The sequence below is a fragment of the Triticum urartu genome, chromosome 1A (assembly GCF_056163025.1).
Source record: "Triticum urartu cultivar PI428250 chromosome 1A, HENAU_Tu73, whole genome shotgun sequence".
NCBI lineage: Eukaryota > Viridiplantae > Streptophyta > Magnoliopsida > Poales > Poaceae > Triticum > Triticum urartu.
Genome location: NC_141873.1, coordinates 1633438 through 1646848, shown reverse-complemented (window position 1 = coordinate 1646848; position 13411 = coordinate 1633438). Strand labels below are relative to the sequence as shown.

General features: G+C 49.0%; 1 pseudogene; it reads left to right on the top strand.

Moving 5' to 3' along the window:
- The first annotated feature begins 3007 nt into the window (after positions 1–3007).
- On the top strand, positions 3008–4631 carry LOC125507835 (cytochrome P450 93G2-like; annotated as a pseudogene).
- The last annotated feature ends 8780 nt before the right edge of the window (positions 4632–13411 follow it).

Below are 13411 nucleotides of genomic sequence, written 5' to 3'. Positions count from 1 at the left end.
AATGTTTTGGGCACCTTCATCTTTGCAGCGCCCATCTTGGCCCTGGGTCTCCTCGGCATCGCAACCTTGTCCATGGCCCTCAAAGCTGATATTCTCCATGAAATCATGGTATTAGGACGGGTCGTCTTGCATCGGCGTCGAGAACAGCGTTTCGTCGAACAGGTTGCGGGCGTTGGGAAGGTTGGTCGTAGGAATATCCCAAGGTTTGCTTCTTTTGTGTCACGGTGGTCAGCGCCGGAATGAGGCGGTGTTGATATCAATGCTGGCTGTGGGAGCGGGGGTGGCCGGCGCGATCACGCTACCTTCCGGTGGGGTGGAGAAGCGGGTCGCTACCGGGTCTTGTGGCGCATGGAGGCATTGTGGAGGTGCGCAGCGACCGCACTTGTGGAGGGCGAACAGTCGACTAGCCGGTGCTTGTCGTGGCCATGGCGGCGGCGGTAAGAATGGCCGGGGTGGGGAGACCGAACCCTTGCATGAGGAGGGCCTGTTGCGTGGCCCGGCGATGATGGCCTCTTTCTCCTGAATGGTAGCCCTCTGTTGCGCGGCGGCGGCTTCGACGGCGGCCTGGGCGTACTACTAGGAAAAGGCTAATTAGTGGCGCACCTGCTTTGGCCATTAATGGCGCACTATAGGTGTGCCACTATTACCACGCGACTAGTAACAAATACTAATGGCGCACCTCTGGTGCGCCATTAGTATTGCAGGTAACAGTGGCGCACCTTGTAGTGAACTTTTTTTTATTATTTTTTATTTTTTTCTGAATTTTGAAGGCGGAAAAATAGTAGTGGCGCACCGTCTAACCCCCACCGTGCGCCATTGCTATTTTTGAATTTTGAATTTAGATCTGGATCACGATTTTTTTGCCTTTTTCTCGTATTTTTGCATGATATTTTTTCAAATTTTGTTCTCGTTTTTCGATCTTGTACGTTCTTTTGCCGGAGAGGAGTTCGCCGGAGAGGAGGGCCGAGGTCACCGGAGAGGAGGAGGAGGAGGTCACCGGAGAGGAGGACGAGGTCACCGGAGAGGAGTTCACCAGAGAGGAGGGGGGAGAAACCGTGAGGGGAGGGGAGGAGAGGAGGGAGGAGAAGCTCACCAGAGAGGAGGGAGGAGGAGATCACCAGAGAGGAGGGAGGAGGACATCACCGGAGAGGAGGGAGGAGGAGCTCACCGGAGAGGAGGGAGGAGAAACCGTGAGGGGAGGGGAGGAGAGGAGGGAGGAGGAGGTCGCGGAGAGGAGGAGGAGGAGGAGGAGGAGGTCGCCGGAGAGGAGGAGGGGAGTATGGTGGAGGAGAGGAGGGGAGATGGAGTGGAGGAGAGGAGGAGATGGAGTGAAGGAGAGGTGGAGTGGAGGAGAACAATGAAGAGGTAAGGAGGGGAGGACCCTGCCCAGCCATATATACGGCATAGTAATGGCGCACTGTGGGCAGGTGCGCCATTACTAACTTTTTTTTATTTATTTTGAATTTTGAAGGCGGGAAGATAGTAATGGCGCACCTTGGGCAGGTGCGCCATTACTAACCTTTTTTTTGATATAGTTTGAATTTTGAAGGCGGGAAGATAGTACTGGCGCACATGGGCAGGTGCGCCATTACTGAGTGTGATTTTTTTTAATCTTTTTTGAATTATTTTGCCTCTCCAGATCTTGAAAGCCCGGTAACTTTTTTCTGTTAGGTTTTTGAGGATTTTGAAAATGTTTTACATCTTGGATGTAACTTTTCGAGTAGATGATTTTTCATATTAAAAAACTTTTTCATCAGAGTTCGTATGCAAAAGTTATGCCCATTTTACGAATTCTCGAGAGATTTTGCAAAAAAATCAAAAATTCATGTTTGTAAATTTTACTAACAACTAGACCACATATCATATGGGAATCTTATTTTCTTTTATTTTTTTGACATCTCTATCATTTTCTTTTATATTTTTTGATACTGAAAAGGCGGTCAGGGGGGTGCATTTGGTGAATTTTTTGTAAGGCTCAGACGTGTGATGTGTAAATGTTAGTAGTTGTGCACCAGGGGCAGTGCACCATTACTAGTAAAACTAGTAATGACGCACTATCCCCTGGTGCGCCATTACTAGTTTTAAAAAAAAAGTAAAAAAAAATGTTACTGGTGGCGCACAGAGTGTGCGGTGCGCCATTACTAGTTAAAAGTAGTAATGGCGCACTGCCCCTGGTGCGCCATTACTAGTTTTGGAAAAAAATTGTTAGTTGTGGCACATCGTGGGTGTGGTGCGCCATTAGTGATATGCACACTAACGGCGTACCTACACATGGTGCGCCACTGCTATATAGCAGTGGCGCACCACATGTGTGCGCCATTAATGTCCATATTAGCTATAGCCCTTTTCCTAGTAGTGGCGGCGGCTTTCCTCTCAAAATCTCTTGCCCTAAAGCTCGTCCTCTTTGCTGATTCTCGGGCAAGCTCCTCCAGGGAGGACCTTATTGGGCTTTCTCTCTGGGCACGCGGCCGCAGTGGTGGCTGGGATGGCGACAACGACGATGTTTGGCGCAGTGGCCTTGGCGGGTGGCGGGAGGGCGAGCGGGAGGGTTTTTGGGAGGGAAGAGGAGAAATAGGGAGGTAGTGCCCCCGACGGGCGTGCAAGAGGGAGGACAAGGGTGGGCGTCGTGCGCGGCCACGCCTTGTCTGTTTCAACGCAAAATCGGATCAAATTTGGACCGAAAATGGGTCGTGAACGGACGAAAGACGAATGTGTGTCCGTTTGCTTTAGCGTGTTGGGCTGTGTTTTCTGTCCGCTTTGAACCGAACACACAGGGACAGACCAAATGTGGTCGTGTGTTATAGTTGGCCTAACACACACTCGATCGGTGCGGTTTTTTTTTTTGAAAGGTCTCGATCGGCGCGGTTGGTGACACGAGCGGTGTGAATCTACAGCATGCGCCGAATTGTTCATCGGTTATAGGAGTACATACATGACGGTAGACATTATATATTTTGGAAGGCGAGCACGGCTCAACACAACAGAACACAACACAACACAACTGCAGGTCAATTAAGCTAGTAGGTGAGCAGGTACCATGGAGCAACTCGGAGTGGCCTCTGACAGTGGAGCGCCTCTGCTTGTGGGGTCGCTGATCGTTGCCATTGCCGTCGCCATCTTCATCCTCACGCTGGTCAGACATGGCGGCAGGCATGGCCGCCTTCCCCCGAGCCCCATGTCACTCCCGTTCATTGGCCACCTCCACCTCATCCGCCCACCTCCCCACCGCGCATTCGACCGCATCATGGCGCGCCACGGACCCCTCGTTTACCTCCGGCTTGGCCCACGACGTTCTCAAGTTCGAGGGCAGCATCCCGGAGCGCCCGCTAACAGCCGTCACGCGCCACCTCGCCTACGACTGGGCGGGCTTCGCCTTCGCGCCCTACGGTCCGCACTGGCGCTTCATGAAGCGCCTCTGCATGTCGGAGCTGCTCGGCCCGCGCACCATCGAGCAGTTGCGCCCCGTCCGCGCCGCCGAGCTTGCGGGGGTCTTGCGCGCGGCGTCAGCGGCGTCTGCCAAAGGGGAGACCTTGGACATCAGCAGGCAGCTCATCCGCATGTCCAACAACGCCATCATGAGGATGGTGGCGACCGAGCTGCCGGGCGACATGGCTGACGCGGCTCGTGACTGTGCCAAGCAGGTAGCGGAGCTGGTGGGCGCGTTCAACCTGGAGGACTATGTGCCGCTCTGCCGCGGATGGGATCTGCAGGGGCTCAGCCGGAGGACACGCGACGTGCACGCTAAGTTCGACGCCCTCCTGGAATCCATGATTAAGACCAAGGAGAAGGAGGAGGTAGCAGACAAGGCTAATGCCAAGGACCTGCTTGACTTTCTCATGGACGCGGCGGCTGACCCGGCTGCTGAAGTCAAGCTCACCAGGGACAGCATTAAGGCATTTATCCTCGTGAGTAACCCTATCCCACTCTGCCATCGTGGATTAAGTTAGGGATTATGTTAAGTTGGATCTCAAGTCTCGAATAATTATTAATAACGTACTATTACATAGGACATCTTCACTGCCAGGTCGGACACGACGGCCATCACGGTGGAGTGGATGATGGCAGAGCTGCTGAACCATCCGGACTGTCTGCAGAAGCTGCGGACGGAGCTCGACGCCGTGGTGGGCAGGTCACGGCTGGTGGGCGAGCCGGACGTGGCGCAGATGCCGTACCTGCAGGCAGTGCTCAAGGAGATCTTGCGGCTGCGGCCGCCGGCGGTGTTCGCGCAGCGGGAGGCGCTGCAGCCCATACACGTCCGCGGGTACACAATCCCTGTCAAGACGTCGGTCTTCTTCAACATCTTCACCATCGGGCGCGACGCCGCGTGGTGGGAAGAGCCACTCGAGTTCCGGCCGGAGCGGTTCATGCCTGGCGGGGCCGGCGAGGGCGTTGACCCCAAAGGACAGCAGCTGCAACTAATGCCGTTCGGTAGTGGGCGCCGCGCGTGCCCCGGCATGGGACTGGCCATGCAAGCCGTGCCGGCGTTCCTAGCCGCGCTGGTGCAATGTTTCGACTGGGAGGTGCCAAAGCCGCCGCTAGACATGGAGGACGAGGCGGCGCTGGTGAGTGCGAGGAAGCAGCCGCTCGTGCTCCTTCCCATGCAGCGCCTCCATCCATTACCCCTACCATAAATTGTACCATCATCCCATTGTGTATCTTCTATCCCCTTCCATACTACCCTACACCTTTTATATGTCTACCCATATCTCTATATCCACGGGGATTTACAGCACGCAGGTTTGTGGGGCACGCGGATCTTGGGTCATCAATTTGTGCGAAGATTCGCGACTTGTATAAATATCGTTTCATTTTCTTTTATGCGTGTAATAAATTCATATATCATGACTATATACGTGTTGGTCTGGGACCCGATACCTGTGACGTGGGATCCCTAAACAATATAACGTACAAATATAGAATCGATGAGAAAAAAGCGATTCATTAAACCAGGGCCTGCTGTGTGGACTGACTGACATTGAAATTGAGTTTGAAGATCAAAAGTTTTGAGACAACAATTGTTTGCACCGAAAGCACACTGTTTCATGCCAGAGGATCCATTGAATATAAATGGAAACAAGAGCAATTCTAAAGTCGTTTAGAATAGTTTAGAGCACTGATTATGCAGAATAATTCCGTAGTTTATTTCAAATATAACGTTCACTGATCGCATAAGAGATACATACGTCTTGGTGCTTATATAAAAGAAATAATTATCTTCTATCTAGTAGTAAGAATTGTTGAGCGTGATTTATCTGTAGGTATCTCAAATTGACCATTCTATCATCTCTCCGTTTCACACGACTTTCATGTTGTGCATATTCTATTTCAATGTTTCGTTGATAAATACATATACATCTCACTAGCCCCTTCTAATCTCCCCGGTATACTGTACAACGGTGCTTCAAATTTGTGGGACTGCTATTCGCAAAAAATAAAAATAACTCATGGGGCTGCTATCACCAGTGTGTGTGATGTTCATGTGAACGCGTGTGTGTGCAACAAAACACCGGGGGGAAATTGATGTCATGATGCGGGCAAGCTATACACAGGGAATCAAAACAGCATGTGAACGCCGTATCAAGCCCTGTTTCTCCACAACCAGGTTCCCTCAACCTGGCTCATTTTCTCCATGCAACCTCTAAAAATTGATGCAGCGAACCCCATATGAAGCCTCGTTTCTCCTCAACCAGCCTCCACTTTTTTCCATCCAACCTCTAAAAATCGATGCAGTTAATCAAATAGGTCATAGCTAGATGGATATTGCAAAGGTCCTCATTGGGACATGGTTCCCACCGAGGATGTAATTAACTGATACAGCCTTTACAGTGGTGGCCGAGTAGGTGGACGTCTGTTTAAAAGTGGGTGTTGCTTGCTCAGGAAGAAGGGATGGCGATGGCGCTTGCTCGGGAAGAAGTAATGACATTGGAGCCAATGTGTTACTTCGATGAGCCTTTATTTATAGTGGTTTGCGTGGGTTATCTTGCGTGTATCGTTCAGCGGTTTGAGGCGATTTTCGCTCAGTTTCCCATTAATTAACCGGGAAACTCACTTATTGTTAATTAATGGATAAGGCAAATATTCTCCATTCGTTTGAGAAATAAAATAAATTATCAGGACCGATCTCTCAACAAACTAGTTTTTGACAGAACAGATGTACTCACCTTAAACCTCAAAGCAATGTACTCATTTGAGAACAGCTTTAAATTGCCCAGGCCCACGAAATGTTGTATGAGAAAAGTATGTTTTTTGATCCCTCAAGTTTACCATAATTCCAAGTTTAGTCCTTGAAGATATTCTGGACGACATTTTGTCCCTCATATCTTAAAACTGACATGAATCTTCCAAAACCATATCAAAGTGGTATCGGGAGGATGTGTCGTCGGTTTTGGAATTCCACTGATGACCCAGCAGTCAGAGTCAGCTATTTCTCTTTCTCTCTCTCTCTCTCTCTCTCTCTCTCTCTCTCTCTCTCTCTCTCTCTCTCTCTCTCTCCCTCTCTCGACGGCAGCACCCCCAAATCAGCAACCCATGCTTTATTGTCCTGCCCATCGTGCCACCGCAGCTTGACCATGGACGGGAGAGATGCTCCGCCTCCTCATGGTGTGGTTAGTCCTCACCACAATCCCCCATTGCACCCAACGTGACAGTCGCATCCCCACGTCATCCTGAGTCCGGATATGAGCGTCATGCCGTTGGATCTTTGTCGGCATCCCCCGGCCATCACCCTTCCTTCCTTTGTCACCATACGACAAGGGGTCACGAATGACGGGTGGTGCTGGCATGACGGGCGCGTGGGGTGATCACTGCTGCCATGGGACCCTCCGGTGACAGGGACCTCGTTCTCCACCTGCAACGACGAAATTGGATGGTGTTCTCAACGCCATGTCGATATAATCTAGAAGGCACATAGCTAGGAAGGGTAAAAATTACATGGACATTAACATTTTCAGTTTTTTAATGAGTTGCCAATGGCCTACCATCATACCACGCAAACTTTGAGCTCGCATACAAAGGGCAAATACCATTTTTTGCATCATCAAAACTAACAAATCAATATACTTCGAAGGTAAAGAGAAAAGGCATTCTCATGCATAAGATTAATTTTTTCACCAATGACCCAAGAAGAAATGAATTAGCGTGTTGTTCTCAGACCTAGATTCTAAATAAATTACATAAGCAAGTGAATCAAGTGACAAAATCATGTATTCTTTACTTTTGATTACAAAGGTCGAGACTTGCCACAACAAAGGGGGGGGGGGGGAGGGGGTAAGGTCTGGACAAAAGGAGAGACGATGCACTTCCTCGATGAAAAAAAACAACTATGGCCAATAGATCCTGCGAAATGAGGTGAACAGAGCAGCAACGCAAGTCAACAAGTTATCTACAAGTACCCAGCCTGAGATGACCAAAGAGAAGAAATTAATGGAAAGAATATGGCAAAGGGGAGGAGCAGAGTTACCTTGACGAGCTGAGTCGGTGGGGACGGGAGAAGGGAGACTGGTGGGGTGGGTGCGGTGATGGGAGTGGGGGAAAGATTGGAGACCATTGGTGGTGGCGGGAGGGCCGCGGTGGGGATTGGTGGCTGTGGTGGAATGGGCGGCGATGGAGGTAGGATGGGCGGCGGTGGTGGGACAACGGTTGTGCCGGCGCGGTTGGTGTGGCGGCGGCAGCGGTGGCGGAACAGTGCCTTTGGAGGTGGGGTGGGGCGGGGCGGCGGTCTAGGTGGGGTGGGGGCGGCGGCGGCGGTGGTCATAGTCCTAGAGGTGTGGTTGTGGGTGGCGGCGTGGAACAGTGACGGAGAGCCTTGATATGAGTAGTTAGCGATGAATGGAGAATTCTCCGTGAGGATTTTTTTGTTGCTCGTTATTATTTTTCTCACATGGGTCTTTTCACACGGGAAAATTGAACCCGCGCGAACCTTCCAGTTTTTGGCCCGTGAACCTTCTCGTCTTTTGGCCTGGGGGGTAGAATCTTTTCGCGTGCATAGCAATTGTTTTGGCGCGAACACGGGCTTGGATGCAATGGGCTGGTCTGACTATCTCCGTGTGGGCCAACTCACGGGACAATGCATGTTCCTGTGAGTTGCACCCTATGCTACGGTAAAATAGACAATTTTTCCTCACGGCCAACAAATGCCCGTCAGGAAAATCCATATTCCTGTGAGATGATTCGGGCCTCATAGGAAAATGGACCACCGCTGGTAAAAGTCTAATTTCTTTTTTTTTTTGCGAGGATAAAAGGATTTTATTCCATAACAATAGGGATACAATCAAGTGGCACAAGTTCCTCCACACATGGTGGACTCCTACCTAGCCATACAACAGTAGTATTCTCCGTACGACTATAAAACGCCAGCCGATCTGCAACCCTATTCTGATCACGTTTAATCTTCGACGGAATAAACTCCCTTTCACCCATAAGACGATGGATCTCAGCAACTAGATGTCCATAAGCGGAACGAGAAAGACTGTCATCCTTCAACGATCGCAAAGCTTCTGAGGAGTCGGACTGAACAATCACCGGTCCTTCCGAGTGTTGAATAGCCAAGGCCATGCCTTGCATTAAGGCGTGTATCTCAGCCTCCAGAGCGTCATTGCCATTGAAGATGCACATGTAAGCTACAAATATAACACTCCCATCAGACCGCCGTAGGATCATACCCGCAGCCGCGGACCCGTCTGAGCTATCAAACGCTCCATCTACTGATAAGGCCACACACCCCACTGGAGGCTTCGGCCATGGTTCAGGTGTAGCTTCAGGTCGTTGTTTTACCGGGGCTTCCTCCCTCATTGGCATATTTCCTATCATCATCTCCTCGGTCGAGTATTTCCGAACCTGATGTAGAGAAGACATGTAGCTCCGTAAATACTCCGTTGTCACTTCCAGCGATGGCACTGCTTTACCATGAGTTAAATCAGACCGTAAAGTCCATATCCTCCATATTAACATGATAATACAATCTCGCATGTGATCATGACAGTGCAGCAGAAGATTTAACAGCCACTCATTGCCAGACTCCTGTAATAACGTTGGATCAGGGAGCTCCCAAACCTGGCGCATCGCCATCCAAAATTGACGAGCATGTCCGCAGGTCACCAACGCGTGGAAGCTCGACTCTTTCTCCGTCCCACAAAGAGGACATGTATCGCGCGTCGCAATATGCCGATATTTCTTGCATCCGTTCGTCGCCAGTGCTCCAGTCACAGCTTTCCAGGCAAGGATGCGCATCTTAAGAGGAACCTTGGCCTCCCAGACCCTCCGCCAGATCGAGCGCTCGCCATCCGGCGAAGTACTTGACGCAGCCACTCCCATGTGCATATGGCCAGTTGCGAGCCGATACGCACTCTTCACGGTGAACCTTCCACTCTTCTTCGGGAACCAAGCGAGAAAGTCTTGCCCCCTGTTAGGAGATGTCTGAATCTTCAAAATTTCACGGACATCCATGTCCCAAAAGTATTGCCGGAGCCGCTGTACATTCCAAGCGCCAGACTCCTTGAGGAAATCTTCCACCCAGCTATACCTGCAAGTACCCTTCGGGGTGATAGGCTTAAAGTCGTGCCCCCTCGGGATCCATGCATCTCTCCAAGTTTTTATCAAAGACCCGTTGCCCACCCTCCAAATCAGGCCCTTCTTGAGCAGCTCCAAGCCATGTGTGATGCCTCTCCACACAGCTGACGAAGATGTAGGGAACACTGTGTCCAACAAGTTCCCATTAATTAGGATAATACTTAGCCCGAAGCAAGCGAGCACATAAGCTATTAGGGCTGTCCAGTAATCTCCACGCTTGTTTTGCAAGCAAAGCTTGATTAAAAGCTCTCATGTCTCGAAACCCCATACCTCCCATATTCTTGGGTAGTATCATCTTTTCCCAACTGAGCCATGCCATTTTCCTTTTGCCATTTTCCACACCCCACCAATATTGTCTCATCATCCATGTGAGATCATCACAAACCGAAGCAGGAAGACGGAAAACACTCATGACATAGGTTGGTATTGCTTGCACGACAACCTTTATTAGAATCTCCTTGTTGCCTGACGATACATACTGCTCGCTCCAGTCAACAAGTCTCTTCCGTAATCTTTCTTGAACAGTCTCAAATTGTCCTTTATGCATTCTACCTTCCGGGACCGGTAAGCCCAAGTATTTAGGCTCAAAAACCTGCTGAGTAATTTCCAGAATATGTTTCACTTCGTTCGCCACTGACTGCATGCAATTATCGGAAAAAAGGATGGAACACTTCCCTGGGTTAATAAGTTGACCAGTAGCTGAGGTGTATGTGTTCAACAAACCCTTCACAACGCTTGATTGCTGGGTTGACGCTTCAAAGAGTAACATGGTATCATCCGCAAACAACAAATGAGAAATCACCGGTGCACCCCGGCAAATTGATACCCCTCTCAAGTCCCCATTGTTAACTGAATTTGTGATAAGAGAGGATAGCGCATCAGCAACAAATAGGAACAAGAAGGGGGATAGTGGATCACCTTGCCTCAAACCCCTAGATGGGGCAAATGACTCTAAAATTCTCCCATTGAACTTCACCGAATATTTCACCGATTTCACACACGCCATAATCCATGAGATCCACTCCGAGGAAAAGCCCCATTTGACCAGGGCTTGCTCCAAAAACTCCCAATCCACCCGATCATAAGCCTTTGATAGATCAAGTTTGTAGGCGCACGCCGCCGGTCTGTTCTGCTTCAGCGACTGTATATGATGTAAACACTCAAAGGCAATGATAGAGTTATCCGAAATCAGACGCCCTGGAATAAAGGCACTTTGATTTTCAGAAATCAAATCTCCAAGTATAGGTCGAAGCCGGTTGACGAGGCACTTCGAAATAATTTTGTATAGTACATTACATAAGCTAATCTGTCTAAAGTCCTTGAGTTCCTTTGGGTGTGGAACTTTCGGAATAAGAACGATAGCCGTATCGTTTACCCCGTCCGGCATTACCCCGTCCGGCATTATCCCTGACATAAAGCTCTTTGCTTGCCCTAAAAAAAAGGCTAACTCCAATGCACGAACGAACATTCATTCTTTCCGAATTATGTCCGTTTGAATCAGATAAAAGGGCCCATCCGGTCCCCCCTAATCAAATCCGGCCCGTGCGTACAACCGGCAGACATATTTAGTTGCGAGAAGGAAGAAAGGAAGAAAAGGAGAGTGCTTTGACAGTAAAAAGAAGAAGTCAATGCACCCCGTTGCGACGCACGGGCATTCTGCCAGTTAAAACATGAGGGATGAAATATTGACTAATAGAAAATAAGAGACCAAATTTATATTTCTGGTAAATTTGACGAACCAAAAAACTTTTCTTTCACCTTTTTAAATGATGCTATGACATTTTGAGAAAGTGTCAGCATAATTTTAAACAAATGTACGTGTAAATATTTATGAATTTAAGAAGTGATGAAGCATTTCAAAAGTGTTCATATGAAACGCCCTTCGCGTTTTTAAAATAATGGTCTATAAATATAAAACATTCACTCATTTTAATAAACAGATGATAGAAGTTTAAGAAATGTTCATGCATTTTAAAAGTGTTCATGTGTTTATTAAACCATATAATTTAAGAAAATTCACACATTTATGAAAATAATTCATATTATTTAAAAAGTATTTCACATACTTTCTGAAAATGTTCACATATTTTTTTAAGTCATGATGCATTTATACGAAAATCTTTGTACTTTTTCAAGAATGTTCAGGTAATCTTACACCTATTTATAGAGAAGTTGTCATACATTTATAATAAGGGTTGTATATTTTATATAAGTCTTGATGTAAGTTTAAAATTGTTACGGTTTTTAGAAAATGTCATTTAAATTTTAAAGGAAAGTAAAAAATGAATAACGTAGATGGGAAACAAAAAAATTGTCAAAGGAAGATGAAACATGATAACGAAACTAGAATAAAAATGAAATTCCGAAAAATTGCCCAAAAATAGTGCTACCCACATTGGCCTAGTGAAAACCGGCATATCCTTGCAATCGAGCAACGCCACATGAAGCATCTGGGATTGTTGGGACATAATTTACATAAAAAGGCTGATATTTTGACCGTCTAACTGAAAACTACAAAATAAATACTACAACTTGTACCAGACGACCACCTCGTGTGCGTGGCCGCCCTATCCTATTGCACTGCCGTTGTCGTCGCCCCTCCAACGGCGGAAGGGCGCAGGTCCACCACATCAGCCTTGTCTGACAACGACCTGTCACTTGCAGAGAGGAGACGCTCTGTCTCCTTCTGCGCGGCGTCGAGGGCCACCGAGGCCAATGACGATGGCTCCCGCAGAGCTCTGGCGGTGTCTTAGCCCTTGGCATTGGTGGAGGAGTTGCTAAGCGACCACTCCTCGCCGATCTTGCGGATCTGGCTTTCAAGGCGACAGCGCCGTATAGCGGTCGTCTCCGTTGTGGTGACGAAGCGGGTGAGTACCCATGCTGCGTTGCACACCCATTCCGGCACCACGTTCGACTTGGCGAGCGTCGGATGGGCCAGTTGCACCACACCAATTGCCCCACCACGCGCTCCTCCTTTGACACGACGACCCTTGATCCCGAGGAACTGCTGCTCCGAGGAAGTGGAGGCTGCAGCCTTGCACCTTCATGATCGCGGCTGGAACTTCATCCTTGACATGGCGGATGTGGCGGCGTGGCGGCGCGGGCTCGTCAATGCGTGTGTTCCGGCTATGCGCCGGCGGTGACGTCTGTTGCTCCTGCTTGCAACGCCCGATCTGGATGCCGCGGTTGCATGGGGGACGTGGGCTCCTCCTTGACGAGGCCTCCAAACGGGGTGCCGCCGCGGTTGCACGGGGGAGGTGGGGACAAAGGCTCGTCCTTGACCGGTCGGAGTGGGGAGGGTGATGGTGGGGCCGGGCGCATCTGACGGAGCGATATCTCCATCATGATCTCTATTTGATGGATGAAGTCTTCATCTGTAAGAGCGACCTCCACGGGTAGGCGGGACTGCTGCTATGGCGCCGGTCCTCCTTGTCGCCAGATGACTTGACGATCTTCTCCTTCCTAGTGGAACCTGCTGCCATGGATGCCAAGGGGCTCAGATAGCGAGGGTGGCGAACGCCTCTCGACATGTGCATGCTATTTTAGGGTGTAGATGGTGTAGGAGAAGGTCCACTCTCGACATGGATAACATTTCATCATCCTTTCATTTACTTCGAAAAAATAGAGCAACAAAGAGTATTCCGGCATGAAGACATAAGGGAGAAATTACAAAGAGCAAAATTTCTTCTTCAAAGCTGGTATGCAGGGGACATTTGGCTAGGTAAAGAATAATAGAGCGGTGCATGTTCATATATAAGAAATCAATAAAAACAAAATATTTGTTTTTGTGATAGGTTATAGACCAGGCACACGTTCATAAATTATAGATAATTATCTTGTTATA